Source organism: Hyperolius riggenbachi, chromosome 11, assembly GCF_040937935.1.
Source record: "Hyperolius riggenbachi isolate aHypRig1 chromosome 11, aHypRig1.pri, whole genome shotgun sequence".
Lineage (NCBI taxonomy): Eukaryota > Metazoa > Chordata > Amphibia > Anura > Hyperoliidae > Hyperolius > Hyperolius riggenbachi.
The window spans coordinates 204,866,402-204,886,091 of record NC_090656.1 but is presented as its reverse complement, the minus strand read 5'-3'; the positions used below and the strand labels follow the sequence as shown (position 1 = coordinate 204,886,091).

The 19,690-nt window shown below is 46.2% G+C and overlaps 1 protein-coding gene across 10 annotated transcripts in view; it reads left to right on the top strand.

Annotated features, from left to right (window-relative positions):
- Nucleotides 1-19,690, top strand: part of SOX6 (SRY-box transcription factor 6) — a 605,164-nt gene that overhangs the window by 20,398 nt on the left and 565,076 nt on the right. For 7 of the 10 annotated variants that reach the window (XM_068260639.1, XM_068260638.1, XM_068260635.1 and 4 more), the window contains exon 1: nucleotides 16,714-16,954. The exons of 2 other annotated variants lie outside the window; for them this stretch is intronic. The gene's annotated coding sequence lies outside the window, so the exon portion shown is untranslated. Of the gene's footprint in view, nucleotides 1-3,213; nucleotides 3,233-16,713; nucleotides 16,955-19,690 lie in introns of those variants that run through there. One more of the 10 variants, XM_068260627.1, reaches the window with a different exon arrangement.

Sequence of the window (19,690 nt, the reverse complement as noted above, 5' to 3'; positions counted from 1 at the left end):
GCACAGACAGCAGGAGTAGTTTAAACTGAGCAGAGTATTAGCAATAGGTGGGGGAGGGGGGCATTATTTGGGAGTACTAGGAGCACAAAATAATACAGCCGCTATAATAGATGTGTCAGTCACTCCAGGCTCCTCCTCAGTCCTCACTGACAATGACAATGACACTATAAGCTAAGGAAGACTTGTATTGTGATCTGTCTATTCTCTGCCACACACTCACACACACACGCGCTCTCAGGAGCCTGAAGAGGACCTGTCACAGCTCACCCTGCGCAGGTGAGTACCCACAGACGGCATGGGACTCTAAGGAGGGCATGCTGGGCCTTGTAGTGCAGCATCTCTATTCTTCTACTACCAGTATCCACTCTGGAAACATACATATGTAGCATGCATCATGTGTTTATACATACATGTAAAGATATATACATTTATTGTAGTTACAGCATTATGTTGTGGTTTCTCTGTACATTATGTTGTATCAGCTCGTGTCCCAAGTGTAGCTATACTGTGTTGTGAAATCGATCAGATATCGTGCGATGTGGTTACTGTCTGCAGGAATTCTATGACACCCCCTCCTTTCTCTTGCAAGAGAGGCGCTGGTTTGTATTTGTGGGGGGCTGCCAGGCAGGTTTGGGGGTTCAGCTGAAACTGGAGGATATATTACACTTGGATGACCGTCTAGACATACAGATGAGATCTGTACGATCTGGAAACTATGATGTGCTCCTCTATAGAATTGAGATATTTCCTCTTCTGCCTCTCTGTATGGATGTGTGATGTACATTACATCTGTATGTATAGATAGGAACCCCCTATATACTGTATAAGACCAGCTTTGTATGATAGTTCTCTGCACATGGAGGCTGTCTATGGTATGTGATCATATGGACTGTACGCGATATCTGTCGCTTTACTGCTTGTGATAGATCCATCTATAAGGTGCGTGACTACTCTGTGATATACATCAAGCTATCTCCTGACTATAGTCATCTATATTGATATTCCCTGCGTCCGTTTGTCGTGTCTCACAAGTTCTATATGGTTATTTGTACCATTATTACGTTTTGCAGGTCCTTATATATGATGTATATGTTAATTGCATAAGTTATCTATCCCTAAATACTGAGTATATTGCATACCTGTGTGACAGTTGTGTATTGAGGTTTTCTGCCGTATATATTGATGCATGTTTGGACTGCATACGATACTTGTCTCTCTATTGTGTGACGTTTATCTATATCTTTAGGTATGTGGTCGATAAATCAAGCATGCTGTTGTGTACATTAGCACTGTATATGCTACCTGTATGTATACGGTGTGTGCAGGGCCGGATTTAGGACAAGGCCACCTAGGCCATGGCCTAGGGCACCACAGGAGCAGGGGCACCAAAGCAGCAGGCTAACTGGTGCAGCATTTTCAGGTTTGCAACTGCTGCAATGCCAGGTACTCTGCTGCTAGCCGCCTGTGCAGCAGCCACCTTGCTCTATGTGCACATTTGCATTGGGGCCGGTGGCTGAGGACTTGGGCAACACTGGAGATGGAAGGGAAGAGGAAGCTTCTGCACTGGAGACAAGCAGAGAAATGCGTGACACTGATGGCTGCTGCGATGTGAAGGTGAGCTGGCTACCTATACTGAAAGGGTGGAGTGGGAAAAAGAGGGATTAAGGGAGTCATCTGGCTACCTATACTGGAGGGAAAGGGGGGAGGAGTCATCTAGCTACATATACTAGAGGGAAGGGGTGGGGTCATAAGGGTACCTATACTAGAGGGAAGGGGGAGGGGTCGTCTCGCTACCTATACTGAAGGGGGCGACCGGTGACAGTGGCCTAGGGCGGTAAAAAGTACAAATCCGGCCCTGGGTGTGTGCGACTGTTGTCTATCCCAGTCTGTCTGCTCCATATATACATTAATATATATGTGAATCCTAGATGACAATACTGGAATACATCTATGAGATGTGTGACAGTCCTCTGTCTGCAGTGTACTTGTAGGATACTTATATACTATAGTCTATATAGTATGTAAGAGTTCTCTATATTTATCTGGTGTGTGTATATATATATATATATTATTAACGCATAGGTGAACTGTATAAGAAAAACTGGACTATGATCTAGAGATGTAAGGTTTGTGGTCGTTTTCTGTATATCTAGGCTATTTGTGTGTTATATTTATTAATGTATACGCGAGTAACTGCATCATTATATTGGTTGTGGTTAATTAATCTATTGAATCTATAAGTGTCTATACTGTACATAGAAACTATACTATGAATGCAAGTTGTATTAGTTGTACTTGGTGTATGTCTGTGTGATATACAGATTAATTGTACGCCTCAGTAGAATAGCTCACATTGGAGTGATCATTGCTTGTCAATATTTTACAAGTATGTAAGTTTCCTCATATCAATGTATGTTATCTATAACCGTCATTATATGGTATATATTTATTTCCCTCCGTATGATATGTGTACATCGCAGTCATAATATGACATATTTACCGTATAGAGCCCAGCAGAAGACGTATCTCCCATACATCCAGGTATATGTGTTGGGAACTCTGTGCTATAGTGTAATGTATAGAAAACAAGTGTCATTCTTATGCTGGTGTATGTGTGTGGTGTAGTCTGTGCTACAGGTTAGCATGTACACTGTTTTGTGTAGTCTGTATGTATAATCTATAGAGCTATATACTATTGTATACACTTTTTTGATGTGATGTGTATATATAGGATTTGAATAGCTGATTGGAAAGTAGTGTATAGTGATTCGCACGGGGTCGTGTATTGCCTGGCATAGCTGGACATTATTGCATTGCAAACTAAAAACTAAAAAGAGTAAAGTATGTAATATTCTCTCTACAGGTGAATACCAATTGGTCTATGTTTTATAGTTTGTAGTGATGTGCATGGCGTATCTATGAGTAATGAGTGTAGATGTGAGTACATGTGGTGGGGTGTATGGTGTATGCATGCAGTAATCTGCAGGAGATGTGTAGTGTACTGTATGGTGTATGCAGTGTGCTGTGCGCGGTCCTGATGTGTCGGAATGTGCCCCTGCTGTAGAGAGGGTCAGGCAGTGCTGCCAGTGTCCTGCAGGGGGCGTGTTGGCCACGTGTTCGGCAGTGACAGCTCGCTGTGCCGGTGACATCTGTTCAGTGTGTGATCCTCAGTGTGCGGAGAGTGCAGCCCTTGAGTGCTATTTAAAGAGATATCCATGGAGTGCGGACTCAGGTGAGTGCAGAGACAGGAAGCATGCTGGTACTTACCTCTGCCTGCCTGTCTGGGGGAGGGGGTCCTGACTGCTGCTCACTGACACACACTATACACACCCACACACTTTATACACACACACACACACACACACACACACACACACACACACACTCTCACACTCTGTACACACAGTGATCACACCTACACCCTGTGCATACACCTTGCACACTGTACAACCATCTACACTCTCTCTGCCTCTCCCATTCATATCTCCCTCCTTTCCTTCCTTCTCTCCTGTTCACTCCTCTCACTCACCCCTCTCCCTAACTTTCACCCCCTCCACTCTCTGTGCTCCCCCTCCCCCCTCTATCCTTTAGCACCACTGCTGTCAACTCCTGCGCCCCCCCCCCCCCCCCCCCCCCATCCTCACCCACCTTGTACCTGCCTCCCCCCCTCCTTCATTTCTCTGTTTGTCTTGGGGTGCAGCTCAAACCTTGGATTAGAAATGCACCCAGGAATGCTGCTGGATGAGACTCAACTCTCACACAAACTTCTACACCCCTGCCTGTCCCTGACTACTGTGTGTATGGGAGAGCTCCCACCTGCTCCTGTCTATGGTATGATGAGTGTAGCGTATCCTGTACTTCACACACGTGCAGTTATACAAACTATACAACACGTGCACTATATACTGTACAGATACACACGCATACACACGTACACTACACAGAGTACACACACACATTACACACACAAACACACACACCCCTGTATACCACCACTGTATACCCGTGTGTGTGTGCAGTGAGGGTGAGTCAGGTGTGTGACGTGCTGAACAAAGCCCGGCTGGGTAAGGAGGGGCGGCAGTAGCAGCAGCTGTGCACACTACACACACTCGCCTCTCCAGCACAATACAGCATCCTCTGCACGGTGAGTACCAAACCCTCCACTATTGTTTCTGCTATGCCGGCACCGGCAAACTCTCAGAGAGATCTACTCTCTGCTCCAGCACAGGAGCTGACACTCTGCTGTGTGTACTGTGCCTGGAGGAGCTGGCACTCTGCTGTGTGAACCGAGGAGCTGACACTCTGCTGCTGTGTGACCAGAGGAGCTGGCACACTGCTGCGTGACCCGAGGAGCTGACACTCTGCTGTGTGACCAGAGGAGCTGGCACTCTGCTGCGTGACCCGAGAAGCTGACACTCTGCTGTGTGTACTGTGACTGGAGGAACTGGCACTCTGCTGTGTGTGCTTTGACCCCAGGAGCTGACACTTAGCTGTGCATTGTGACCCGCGGAGCTGACACTATGTGTATGGTGACCCTGAGGAGCTGACACTCTGTGTATTGTGACCCGAGGAGCTGATACAATGCTGGAGGAGCTGACACTCTGCTGTGTGACCTGAGTAGCTGACACTCTGCTGTGTATTGTGACCCAAGGAGCTGACACTCTTCTGTGTGTGATGTGACCTGAAGAGCTGACACTCTGCTGTGTAGTGTGACCCAAGAAGCTGACACTCTGCTGTGTGACCTGAGGAGCTGAGAATCTGATGTGTATTGTGACCTGAGGAGCTGACACTCTTCTGTGTGTGCTGGGACCTGAAGAGCTGACACTCTGCTGTGTAGTGTGACCCAAGGAGCTGACACTCTGTTGTGTGACCCTAGGAGCTGACACACTTCTGTGTGTGCTGTGACCTGAGAAGCTGACACTCTGCTGTGTAGTGTGACCTGCGGAGCTGACACTCTGCTGTGTAGCGTGACCCGAGGAGCTGACACTCTGTTCTGTGTACTGTGACCCTAGGAGCTGGCACTCAGCTCTGTGTACTGTGACCCGAGGAGCTGACACTCTGCTGTGTGACCTGAGGAACTGACACTCTGCTGTGTAGTGTGACCCGAGGAGCTGACACTCTTCTCTGTGTACTGTGACCCGATGAGCTGACACTCTGCTGTGTGACCTGAGGAGCTGACACTCTGCTGTGTGAGCTGAGGAGCTGACACTCTGCTGTGTGACCCGAGGAGCTGACACTCTGCTGTGTGACCCGAGGAGCTGACACTCTGCTGTGTGACCCGAGGAGCTGACACTCTGCTGTGTGACCCGAGGAGCTAACACTCTGCTGTGTGACCCGAGGAGCTGACACTCTGCTGTGTGACCCGAGGAGCTGACACACTGCTGTGTGACCCGAGGAGCTGACACTCTGCTGTGTGACCTGAGGAGCTGACACTCTGCTATGTAGCGTTACCCGAGGAGCTGACACTCTGCTGTGTGACCCGAGGAGCTGACACTCTGTTGTGTGACCTGAAGAGCTGACACTCTGCTGTTTGACCTGATGAGCTGACACTCTGCTGTGTAGCGTGACCCGAGGAGCTGACACTCTGCTGTGTGACCCGAGGAGCTGACACTCTGTTGTGTGACCCGAGAAGCTGACACTCTGCTGTGTAGCTTGACCCGAGGAGCTGACACTCTGCTGTGTGACCTGAGGAGCTGACACTCTGCTGTGTAGTGTGATCCGAGGAGCTGACACTCTGCTGTGTGACCTGAGGAGCTGACACTCTACTGTGTAGTGTAACCCGAGGATCTGAAACCACTATGTGTACTGTGACCCGAAGAGCTGACACTCTGCTGTGCGACCCTAGAAGCTGACACTGCTGTGTGTACCCTGCCTCTACTTTGTGTACTGTGAACGGATGAGCTGACATTCTGCTGTTTGACCCGAGGAGCTGACACTCTGCTGTGTATACTGTGACCCGAGGAGCTGGCACTCTGCTCTGTGTACTGAGGAGCTGACACTCTGCTGTGTGTACTGAGGAACTGACATTCTGCTGTGTGTACTGAGGAGCTGACACTCTGCTGTGTGACCCGAGGAGCTGACACTCTGCTGTGTGTACTGAGGAGCTGACACTCTGCTGTGTGTACTGAGGAGCTGACATTCTGCTGTGTGTACTGAGGAGCTGACACTCTGCTGTGTGTACTGAGGAGCTGACACTCTGCTGTGTGTACTGAGGAGCTGACATTCTGCTGTGTGACCCGAGGAGCTGACATTCTGCTGTGTGTACTGAGGAGCTGACACTCTGCTGTGTGTACTGAGGAGCTGACATTCTGCTGTGTGACCCGAGGAGCTGACATTCTGCTGTGTGTACTGAGGAGCTGACATTCTTCTGTGTGTACTGAGGAGCTGACATTCTGCTGTGTGACCCGAGGAGCTGACTTTCTGCTGTGTGTACTGTGACAGGATAAGTTTAGAGTTGTGTTTGACCTGAAAAGCATACACTTTTCAGCTTTTTAGCGTGACCCGAAGAGCTGACACTCTGCTGCTGTGTGTTGCACTTTGTTGGTGTTCTGTAGATTATGGATGAAATGAAGCCCTTTGGCAAGATAGCAGTTTTTGCCCACCGCTGAAGGCCACCTGTGTTTTTTTTTTTTGTAAGATTTGGTGGGGGCTAGCAGCCACCAGGCCCCTAGACTTTCTCCAGACCCTAGGCAGCTGCCTAGGTTTGCTTTGTGGATGATCCAGCTCGCATCCTGCTATGGGCAGATAAACCGCTGTGATATTTGTATGGCTGTCTTTTCCCAAGAACTCATATAAGTCTGTGAGATATGGAATTATCTCTCTGTGTTGTAGCCTGTCTAGGCCGATGAACTAACAATCTAGTAACGTTATGGAGTGTACCACCTGCTACCTGACCTGTGTCTGTGTGGCCTGCCCTGTCCATCTTTCTATGCACCAAACAGTGCACTGATCAATCACTAAAACACTGGCTTATAGGTCTACTCTGATCTACAGAGTATATATATTGCAAACGTATCGCTGCTATATGCTACTCATCATCGCTATCGCGCACACCTGACTTCAAGAGGTCTTTTATGATGATCTATACTGTGTGTATATTGCTTCTATATCACTGTTGTAGCTTATACATTCCTAGAACACCCAGCTGATATCCTGAAGGTAGTTTTGATGTATAGATTATAAACATTAAGCCCATATATCACTGCTTTATCCTGTACAACTCTTAAATTCAAAACAGGAGATGGTCTAATACAGAGTATATACACATGACAATATCCTATGCACCTCTGTAATATGCTAATGTGACATTCAATAAATGTATATATTATAGTTATTTACCTCTGTTATACACACTGTATATGTTGTATTCAAATTAGCGTCTGCTGCATTGTAGGAACACCAGTATTGCCTCTGTACATAAATCACTACAGTGCTGTATGGAGGGGTAGCTGTGTATATCATAAAATCAGCACAACATTGTGCACTACCTGCAGGACACACCACTTGCCTCTATAAGCTCTATACATTCACCTGTACTGCTCATTACATAGGGGCTATGTATACATCACAGTGAAATCACTGCACTTTTATATTGCTGGCCTAGTGTGTACTACAGCTGTGTAATAGTGCACACAATGCTAATATAGTGCACACTACAGCTGTGTCACAATGCTAATATAGTGCACACTACAAATGTATCAGGATGCTAATAAAGTGATAACTACAGCTGTGTCATAATGCTAATATAGTGCACACTACTATTGTATTGCAGTGTTGATACAGTGCACACTACAGCTGTGTCACAGTGCGAATATAGTGCACACTACAGCTGTGTCACAGTGATAATATAGTGCACACTACAATTATATCACAATGCTGATATAGTGCACACTACAGCTATGCACAAATAATACTCACATGGTGCACACTACAACTGTGTCACAGTGCGAATATAGTGCACACCACAGCTGTGTCACAGTGCTAATATAGTGCACACTATAATTGTATCACAATGCTGATATAGTGCACACGACAGCTATGCACAAATAATACTCACATGGTGCACACTACAACTGTGTCATAGTGCTAATATAGTGCACACCACAGATTTGTCACAGTTCTAATATAGTGCACACTACAGCTGTGTCACAGTGCTAATATAGTGCACACTACAACCTTATCACAATACCCATATGGTACACACAACAGCTGATTCACAATGCTAATATAGTGCACACTATAGCAGTTTCACAATACTCATACAGTGCATACTATAACTACAGCTGTATCACAATGCTGATATAGTGCACACTACAGCTATGTCACAATGCTAATATAGTGCACACTACAGCTGATTCACAATGCTAATATAGTGCACACTATAGCTGTTTCACAATACTCATACAGTGCATACTATAACTACAGCTGTATCACAATGCTGATATAGTGCACACTACAGCTATGTCACAATGCTAATATAGTGCACACTACAGCTGATTAACAATGCTAATATAGTGCACACTGCAGCTGTATCACATTGCTAATATAGTGCACACTGCAGCTGATTCACAATGCTAATATAGTGCACACTGCAGCTGTATCACATTGCTAATATAGTGCACACTACAGCTGATTCACAATGCTAATATAGTGCACACTGCAGCTGTATCACATTGCTAATATAGTGCACACTACAGCTGATTCACAATGCTAATATAGTGCACACTGCAGCTGTATCACAATGCTAATATAGTGCACACTACAGCTGTGTCACAATGGTAATATAGTGCACACTGCAGCTGTATCACAATGCTAATATAGTGCACACTGCAGCTGTATCACAATGCTAATATAGTGCACACTGCAGCTGTATCACAATGCTAATATAGTGCACACTGCAGCTGTATCACCATGCTAATATAGTGCACACTACAGCTGTGTCACAGTACTCCTATGGTGCACACTGCAGCTGATTCACAATGCTAATATAGTGCACACTGCAGCTGTGTCACAGTGCTAATATAGTGCACACTGCAGCTGTATCACCATGCTAATATAGTGCTCACTGCAGCTGTGTCACAGTACTCCTATGGTGCACACTGCAGCTGATTCACAATGCTAATATAGTGCACACTGCAGCTGTATCACAATGCTAATATAGTGCACACTGCAGCTGTATCACAATGCTAATATAGTGCACACTACAGCTGTGTCACAGTGCTAATATAGTGCACACTGCAGCTGTATCACAGTGCTAATATAGTGCACACTGCAGCTGTATCACCATGCTAATATAGTGCACACTGCAGCTGTATCACAGTGCTAATATAGTGCACACTGCAGCTGTATCACAGTGCTAATATAGTGCACACTGCAGCTGTATCACCATGCTAATATAGTGCACACTGCAGCTGTATCACCATGCTAATATAGTGCACACTGCAGCTGTATCACTATGCTAATATAGTGCACACTGCAGCTGTATCACAAAGCTAATATAGTGCACACTACAGCTGTGTCACAATACTCCTATGGTGCACACTAAAACTGTATAACAAAGCTGATATAGTGCACACTACATTTGTGTCACATTACCAATATGGTGCACACAACTGTGTCAGTATCAGTATAGTGCACACTACACTCCTTGTAGCAATGTTAATATCATGTGCACTACAGGGAGTTTACAATGCCAATATGTGATTCACTAGAACTGTGTCAAAATGCCAATACAGTGCAGCTATTTTACAATGCTAATATAGTGCATTCTGTACCTCTAACAAGGTTAATATGGTGCACACTACATCTGACTCAGAGTGCTGTTACTGTATAACAGTGCTGATATGGAGCACACGGCAGCTGTATCACCATGCTAAACCAGTGAACACTATACCGTTGTCACAGAGTACAAGTATAGTGCACACTTCAGGCCTGTCACACAACTAATGTACTCTTAAACTATGTTAAAGTATCAATAACGTGCACACTACAGCTGTGTGACGGTTCTTATACACAGTACTGTACTGTACCTCTATAGTGCACACTCCAATTGTTTCTCTATACCAGTATAGTGCACACTACAACTGTGTCACAATACTAACATAGTGCACTGCACACTATACCTTTGTCACTACCAATATAGTGCACGCTGCTCTGTAGTACTGCAACTGTGTGTGTCACAATACTAGTAGAGTGCACACTGCAGCTGTCACAGTAGTGCACTCACTTAAAGCTGTCTCACAAATCGAATATAGTGCAAACACAGCTATGTCACACTGCTGAAATAGTGTCCTTTACAGTCGTCCAGACTACAGTCCACATCGTGTATTCTGTTCTTTTTGAGTGTAGCAGAGAGTACATTGTCTACTGTGCATTTATAACACGTGTATTACACAGCGCCCTGGAACTGTGTGTGTAACAGAGTGAGTGAGTGAGTGGATGTGTGGCTTTATGTACAATAACCCAACAACTACACTACACTATACAACAGTGTCCTCAGCACATTGTTATAAATGAACAACGTATGTGAGTGACGTAGCAGGCTGTGTTTTATACATTGCACAGATCAGAGTGCACCATATTACATAAATTTACCTGAATGGCTAACCGTTTTCATAATACATCCCTTATGTATTATACATCACAGGGACTTGCCTGAGGACATAGTCTATTCATTACACGTTGTCCTGTCTGATATAGTGCAGACTGTGACAACTCTATATTGCACAGTAGTGTACCTGACAACTGTATATTGCACAGGCATATACCTGACAACTGTATATTGCACAGTAGTGTACCTGGCAACTGTATATGACACAACAGTGTACCTGACAAGGTATATTGCACAGTAGTGTACCTGACAACTGCATATTGCACAGTAATATAACTGACAACTGTATATTGCGTAGTAGTGTACCTGACAACTGTATATTGCACAGTAGTGTACCTAACTGTATATTGCACAGTAGTGTACCTAACTGTATATTGCACAGTAGTGTACCTGACAACTGTATATTGCACAGTAATACACCTGACAACTGTATATTGCACAGTAGTGTTCATGAGAACTGTATATTGCACAGTAGTGTACCTGACTACTGCATATTGCACAGTAATATACCTGACAACTGTATAGCACAGCAGTGTACCTGACTACTGCATATTCCACAGTAATAAACCTGACAACTGTATATTGCACAGTAGTCTACCTGACAACTGTATATTGCACAGGCATATACCTGACAACTCTATATTGCACAGTAGTGTGCCTGACAACTGTATATTGCACAGTCATATACCTGACAACTCTATATTGCACAATAGTGTACCTGACAACTGTATATTGCACAGTAACATACTTGACAACTGTATATTGCACAGTAACATACCTGACAACTGTATATACCTGACACATAGTCTGTGCACTTCATATAGAAGTATCTGAGTGTAACTATCTAATATGTATAATTACTTGTGCATATTATATTTCATAGCCGGTCGTATATCCCACAGTATGATATACTTCAACTTCCACCGTGTATTACACACCATAATCACCTCCCTACATACATTGCTAATCAGTATACATTGCCATTATGCCTCTGCATTATATATTACATCGTGGGGCATATAGTCTATATGTTATATATGGCCTCCTACAAAACATTATCTTACAGTCACCTTACTGTGCATTGCTGCAATGTTTGCGAATTATATATCACATAGAACATTTTAGATCGTACTAGCTACAGTGCATGCTATACATCATGCTATATATCAATCGGAGCTAATCTGCTGGTATAGTGTAGTGGCTCACATATAGCATGGTGATGTATACATACAGTATATATCATATCCCATCGTATATCTTATACATTCTGATCGCCTCATTATTCATTGGTATGCCGTCTGTGCATATATATATATATATATATATATATATATATATATATATATATATATATATATATATATATATATATTTATATATATATCAGAGTGTATAATTGGCTGCACGTTATATATTTATGACTGTTATGTCTGTATTATATATCACAGTCTCCAGTACATTTATTACAGTATAATGCTTCGCTGTATATTGTTGCAATACCTGTGCATCATATATTAATTATACAGATCGTCATATAGCTCACTCCCTGCACTGCATCCTATACTCACCTCTCTGTAAAGTTGCCATCATGCCTATACTCACCCCACTGTCCATTACGTCCAGCGCATTATATACTGCAATAACCTCTGGAGAATTTTAAAATGTCTGCGTGTATTATATGTTCCACTATACATGGTATATTATAATCGCCTTATTCTATAACTCCATTTTATTCCATCTTATACACACTATACCGTTTCACGCAGTGTATATTAGAAAGTGTATATATGACGTTACAGAGCATATACTATTCGCTTCAATGCCCATCCTTGCTGTTTGTTTGTGAAAAAAATAAATGCAAATTATATATATATATATATATATATATATATATATATACATATATATATATATATATATATATATATATATATATATATATATATATATATATATATATATATAATTTTTTATTTTTTTTTAATATGTGGCGCAAAAAAAAAAAAAAAAAGAGTTTTTACGTCAAAAATGTCTCCGTCGTTCAGAATTTGCAGTGAGACCCGCCTGTGTGTGGATGTGGAATTCTATGATGGTATTATTATATACATTGCAGTATATATATTCAGACACACACCCGCAGATATAGATCGGAGGAATTTGTAAATTATGAATTCGTCTGCACTCGATTCTTCATTTTTTTCCTCCACAATCGCCGAATTTTCACTTTCGATCTCCTCCCTGCCTGATGGGGGAATCGCACCGATAATCGTGGAATTCGACAAGCAAATCCGGAAATGTGGGTGTCTGATCGTCATTTTTTTGTTTCCCAACTTCGGCAGTTTTGTCTTTGTTCGCGATGTATGGTTGTTATTTCTGCATTGCGTTCAGAGGATGCCATCGGCCACGCGATGAGCCGTGTGTGTCGGTACAATTATCGGGTGGACGGACGATGCTGGGCTTTTGATGGAGGGGGGGGGGGGGGGCAGGTGCCCCTCTTGGGATGCTGATAGCATAGGATTGTTTGGAGGTTTGGGGTAATGGGAGGTGGGTACGTTGTCCCCTAGCCCCGCATAAGTGCCCCGCACCCAGTGACAGGTTCTGCCCATTATTATTGCCCATAAAGCGCCCACCTGCCCCCTGTGTTTGCACCAGTGATTCCTGCCCCTTCCCCTCTAATTGCAAGTGGTACCCTTTGCTTACTTATTTACCCTGCTGTCCCCACCTGCCCCCTTGTGATCCTTCTCGCACTGCCCCCGTGCCACAGGTAAACCCCCTCACTTGCCCCTCTCAAATGCCCCCTCCCTTCCCTCCACGTCTCTGTCCTTTCCAGTACCCAACACACACTGCCAGCCGCCACCTGTACGGTGCCTCTGGAATGCCATCTCCTCTGTGCCCCCCTGTCCCGCAGCGCTATAATGTGCACCCTCTCCTCTATCACTCTCTCGCCACCCCCTCTCCTGTACCCCACTCATATTCCCCTTTCTCTCGTGCACCCCTTTCTTGTACCTCTCCCATGTGCCCGTCTCTGTCTTGTGGCCCCTTTTTTTATACCTCTTTCATGTACCCTCCCTCCACCTCCGAGTCTCTCCCTGTGGCCCTAACATGTGCCTCCCTTTATACTTCTCTGGTGTGTCCCTCTCTCCTGTGTCTCCCTCTCCCAGGTGCACCCCTGTTCTGGGCCACTTTCTCCTGTGCTTCTCTGCTCTGTACCTCTCTAATCCCCCCCCCCTCCCCCCCCCCCCCCCCCCCCCTTATCTCCTGTACTTCTCTCGTGCTCTCCTCTCTTTTATTTCTCTGTTGTGTTTCTCTCTTTCCTGTGCCTCACTCATGTGTCCCCTGTACAGTGCTTTCCCATGCCCTATTCTCCTGTGCATCTCTCCATTTCTCCTGTATCTCTCTGATATCACCTAACTCTTCTGCCCCCTTTCCAATGCTTTTCTCATTTGCCCCCTTTCTGTGCCCTTTCTCCTGTGCCCCCTCTCACCTGCCTCCCTTCTGTGTCCCTTCCCCCCCTCACCTGTGCCCCTTCTTCTGTGCCTCCCTTATGTGACCCCTCTCCTGTGCCTCCCTTTTGTGCTGCCTCTCATGTGCCTCCTTCCTGTGACAACTCTTCTGTGCCCCTCTCCGGTGCATCCTGTCCTTCCCTTCTGTCCATTCCCCATGTGCCCACTTATGTGCCTCCCTTCTGTGGCCGCTCTTGTGCCTCCTTCTTTGCCCCTCTCTCTTGTGCCTCCTTCTTTGCCACTCTCTCCTGTGCCTCCCTTCTGTGCCCCTCTCTTGTGCATCCTGTCCTTCCCTTCTGTGTCCTTTCCCCATGTGCCTCCCTTCTGTGGCCTCTCTTGTGCCTCCTTCTTTGCCCCTCTCTCCTGTGCCTCCCTTCTGTGGCCTCTCTCTTGTGCATCCCTCTTTGCAACTCTCTCCTGTGCCTCCCTTCTGTGGCCTCTCCCCTGTGCCTCCTTATTTGCCACTCTCTCCTGAGTCTCTCTGTCTTATGCCCCTCCTTGCAGTCATGCCCTCCTCCCTCTCCATGTTTTGATCTCCACTCCCATGTCACCATCTTCCTGCTCCCACTTAGCCCCTTTCTTGTGCCCCCAACCCTTTCCAAAAGCCCCCCCCCCTTTCATCTTCCTTTCGACTTTTGTCACCCCCTTCATTGATTCCTGTGCCCCTTGCCCTGCCCCCCCCCTCCCCTATGTCTTCAATACTGATCCCATACACCACCACAGTACGCCCACCATTACCGATTCCCTACTGTACGTCCAATACTGGTGCCCTCTACTGTATACCCCATAATTGATGCCATGTTCTCTATACCTCCCATTATTTATACCGTCCCCTATATACCCTAATAATTGATGCCCTCTCCTGTATACCCCCCATTATTGATGCCCTCATTATTAATGCCCTTTCCTATATTCCCCCATAATTCATGCCCTCTTCTGTATGTCCCCCATTATTGATGCCCTCTCCTGTATGCTCCCCATTATTGATGCCCTCCTGTATGTCCCCCATTATTGATGCCCTCTCCTGTATGTCCCCCATTATTGATGCCCTCTCCTGTATGTCCCCCATTATTGATGCCCTCTCCTGTATGTCCCCCATTATTGATGCCCTCTCCTGTATGTCCCCCATTATTGATGCCCTCTCCTGTATGTCCCCCATTATTGATGCCCTCCTGTATGTCCCCCATTATTGATGCCCTCTCCTGTATGTCCCCCATTATTGATGCCCTCTCCTGTATGTCCCCCATTATTGATGCCCTCTCCTGTATGTCCCCCATTATTGATGCCCTCTCCTGTATGTCCCCCATTATTGATGCCCTCTCCTGTATGTCCCCCATTATTGATGCCCTCTCCTGTATGTCCCCCATTATTGATGCCCTCCTGTATGTCCCCCATTATTGATGCCCTCCTGTATGTCCCCCATTATTGATGCCCTCCTGTATGTCCCCCATTATTGATGCCCTCTCCTGTATGTCCCCCATTATTGATGCCCTCTCCTGTATGTCCCCCATTATTGATGCCCTCCTGTATGTCCCCCATTATTGATGCCCTCCTGTATGTCCCCCATTATTGATGCCCTCTCCTGTATGTCCCCCATTATTGATGCCCTCCTGTATGTCCCCCATTATTGATGCCCTCCTGTATGTCCCCCATTATTGATGCCCTCTCCTGTATGTCCCTTATTATTGATGCCCTCCTGTATGTCCCCCATTATTGATGCCCTCTCCTGTATGTCCCCCATTATTGATGCCCTCCTGTATGTCCCCCATTATTGATGCCCTCCTGTATGTCCCCCATTATTGATGCCCTCCTGTATGTCCCCCATTATTGATGCCCTCCTGTATGTCCCCCATTATTGATGCCCTTTACTGTACATCCCGCAATATTGGAGTCTCTTTCAATACATACCCCATATTCTTGGTTTTCCTTCCTTCTAGTGTACCCTGATTGTGGATGCCCCATCTTGTATACCGCTTCCTGTATACCGCACATTTTGGTGCCCCCTCCTGAACGTTCCTCTTTTCCTTTTTTGTTGGAGACCCCTCCTGTATGACCCTCATTATTGGGGCGTCTTTTTGTATTCCCCACTCTTGGTATTCCATCTTAGTATCCCCCACCCGTATATCCCCATTTAGTTATCCGTGTCTCTTGTTACCTTCCTAAGAAGAAAGCCCAGCACCCCCTGAGACAACCCCAGGGGTCTTCCATTATAAGCCCCTTTGCCAGCCTGCTCCATAGAAGCATTACGCCGTTCTCCTCCCTACTGCCCACATCATGTAGCGGCATCTGCCAGGACTGAGAGGGTTAAGCCTGGTATCAGGGGAGGAGCCTGGCACACAGCGGGTTAAGTCTCCGCAAAGCTCTACTTCTTTCTTCTCTGGGTGTCAGCAGGGCAGCCGAAAGTGTTAACAGACCCCAGTGTCGCCCCCTCCAGCAGGGCAATCAGCCCCGGACAGACAGGTGCCCCTCCACGTGCCGCCCCCTCTCTCCCGGGTGCCCCTCTCCGCTCCGGAGAAGCTGCAGTCCCGGGCTCGGCCGCCGGGGGGAAGCAGAGGGCGCGCTATTCTCCGCTGGCGGCAGCATTATCTCCCCAGCAGAAGCCGCAGCACAAAGTTCTGCTGAAACTTTCATCTCAGCCCAACTTGACATGATAAAAAACGCGAAGTGCATTTGTGTGTTGTGGCTCCGGGATGGAGCTGCTGTGAGCTGCCAGTGCTGGCCATGGAGAATGATCTGCCGGGAATGCTGCATCCATAGAGCGCCCATCAAGAGAGCCACCGACTGACCGACTGTCACCCCTTCACTGCTCCCCGCTGTGCGCCCTGCAGGAGCCTCCGCCACAGTAAGTGCGAGAGCCCCCCACCCCCTCAATCCACCCATCCATCCACGCTTCCACCCCTCCCTCCACACCATGCTGCAATCACTGCTGTGCCTCTGCTGGATTGTTCCTCTGCTCATTTATCTCCTGTGTTGTTGTTGGGGAGCTCAGGGGGGCTTGTTTTTGCTATTCTCGGTTCTGATTTTGACTATTTTCCCCTGTCTGCAATAATGTTGTATTGCTTGTTTAAATCAGGTGGCACCTTGTGTCCCCTTGTATATGACAGGTCCTCCTCAGGTGAGGTCAGGCAGGAATATTACACCAAGCTCAGGTGAGGGAGGACTGTCAGTTTAGCAGATCTGGTTAACTGGGTGTAATAGCTTCTTATCTCCTACTAATTAATAACAGTAATAATAATAAAAATAGCAGTAATAATAATAAACATATATGACCTAAATGCGTCTTGTCACATGTCAGAAGGAACATAGCCCAAGGCCACATTTCTGTACGTTGCAGGAATATTTCACGCCTAGCCTGGTGCATGGATGCTGTGCTGAATGTATCTGTAGGGCTGCAGTGTATTGCTGTGCTGTGTCGGTGGACTGATCAAATTATAGGTCCCTTCATCGCCCAACAATAGGGTGCACCGGGGCCCAGCCCTGCGCTATCTGATGCCTTCTGCTCACTCTTTATTCCTCAGGTTTTCTGAGGACAATAGCGAGGCGGGGGGGCCGGGGACTTGTGGCTGCTGGGGCAGAGGCCTGGGGTCTATAGATTAACCCTCTCCTCAGGGAGGTTCCTAAACGCAGACCTCACAGCAGAAAGGCCGGAAGGGGGGGGGGGGGGGGTATTCTGTACTGTATCAATAACATGTGTATTGTGTCACTCATAGGGCCTGCTCCCCCCTTCCATATCCCCTCTTACGATTTATTATTTATTACCCTAATTATTATCATTAACAGCGTTCCCTCATGTGGTAAATACTTTAACTTTTGTGTCTCTTCTGTAACACGATTATAGAGCATGCCAGGCTGTGTGTGCGTCTGCAACTGTCTTCCCCCCTGAAAGCACGACATATCTGCAGTGATTGGGCGACATGTTGCAATATCTACAGATTTATTATGTAAACTGCGAGGGTTATTATTTCATAGCCTGAAGTGGCAGAGGATGAGAATTCTCCATAAGGTGCTGAAGGATCCTCTTCCGATCTGAAAAAATTATTTAGGGATTTGTATTTTGCTAGGTGTCAGGCCCTCCTGTGAAGGTAAGACCGCCAGCAGCAAACAGCAGGACCCGGGAGGAGAGAGTGCCTTGGCTGTAGACGTCTCTATAAGTTGGGAGGCATTCTTGTGCGGACTGAAGAAGGGCCCTCAGTAAAACAATCTGTTGGCTGGGCCTGGCCTGGTTGAAGTTGATCCCCTTGTGGTATTTTGTTTTGAACAGTTGCTCAACTGGAAGTTCCCTCATAAGGTAAGGTGGCACTGCCTCTCCGAGGGGCTCCAAAATGCCACATTTAAAATTAGCCTGCCAATTCAGCAGATTGTATCCATTGCTAAACTGGGCTATGCTTGTGTGTCCTCTTCTCAATAGGCTCTATTCAGAATTAGCCCCGTTCAACGACTTCAACTGTGGAGTCAAATTTAGAATAGAAGTTACAGGGATGGCAAAGAGAGAATACAAAGCTGCCCATTTTTTTTGTTAGCTTAGAGAGGAAAAAAAAATGAAAGATCTTAAATATCGTAGAGGAAAAAGCTTGTCTCATTTGACCGCAAATGTTACTCGGGGTTATTTGCGACACGTGATAATAAAAAGATGAAGAATTGAGTTGTTTGTGGAGGCCTTTGTGTTTTCTATTGACAGCAGTGGTGTTATTTCGTCTGGTGACTCTTAGTGTGGTCAGAATATTATTTTGCCGGTGACCGAGTGAGGTTGGTGGTGATGGTGGAAATTTTTTTATTATGATTATTTCTTTTTGTCTGTTGAGGCTGAATGCGGTCAGGTAACATTATTTTCTGGGGTGCTGGGAAGCGGCCAGTTGTATTATTTTGCAGCGAGCGCGGTCGGCGAAGGCATTTTCAGGCGAGGCTGGGAATTGTTGAGAATTGTCGAACAGGCGCTTAGAGGTTATTTTCCTGTTTTTCTTTGGTGGCCAGCTGAATTTTTTGGAGTGGCAGAAGTTTGTCATTTGCGGGTTCCGGGCTGGAAGTCGCCCGCCAGGAGGAAGGCTAGGGACACTCGAGGCTTGTCAGAACTCCCAGCTAATGAACGTAAAGCAGTCGCGATCCATCTTCAGCGGGGAATGCGCAGCAATTCTCGGCTCGGCAGGGGAACCTTTTAGGATCAGCTGAGCACAAAGGACTTTACATTCTAGGTATGTCGCCTTCTCTGTACGCCACTGGCTTCTGCTGGCCTTAATGTGCTTCCTAAAGAGATCACCAGCCTGTGCGCTTCATTAACCGTTCCCCCCGACCCTCAGGCACATTGCAGGGATGCGGGGAACGTGTTAAAATATTGCAAATAAAGCCACAGGGTCAATGGCTTCTTATCGTGCAGCACGGACCTGTCACCTCTACTAAAGAGCTGAATGCTTTATTCTCATCTAGGCAATGGGGAATTATTCTGAGGACTCTGCTGAGAAGGAAGGGGGGGGGGGGGGGGGGATTCAGGGGTATTTTAGGGCAAAAAAACAAAACACATGCACTCTTCAGATTGCCAGCTCTTGTGCTCAGGGCCTTCTGAGACGTGGATACATTTTTTTTG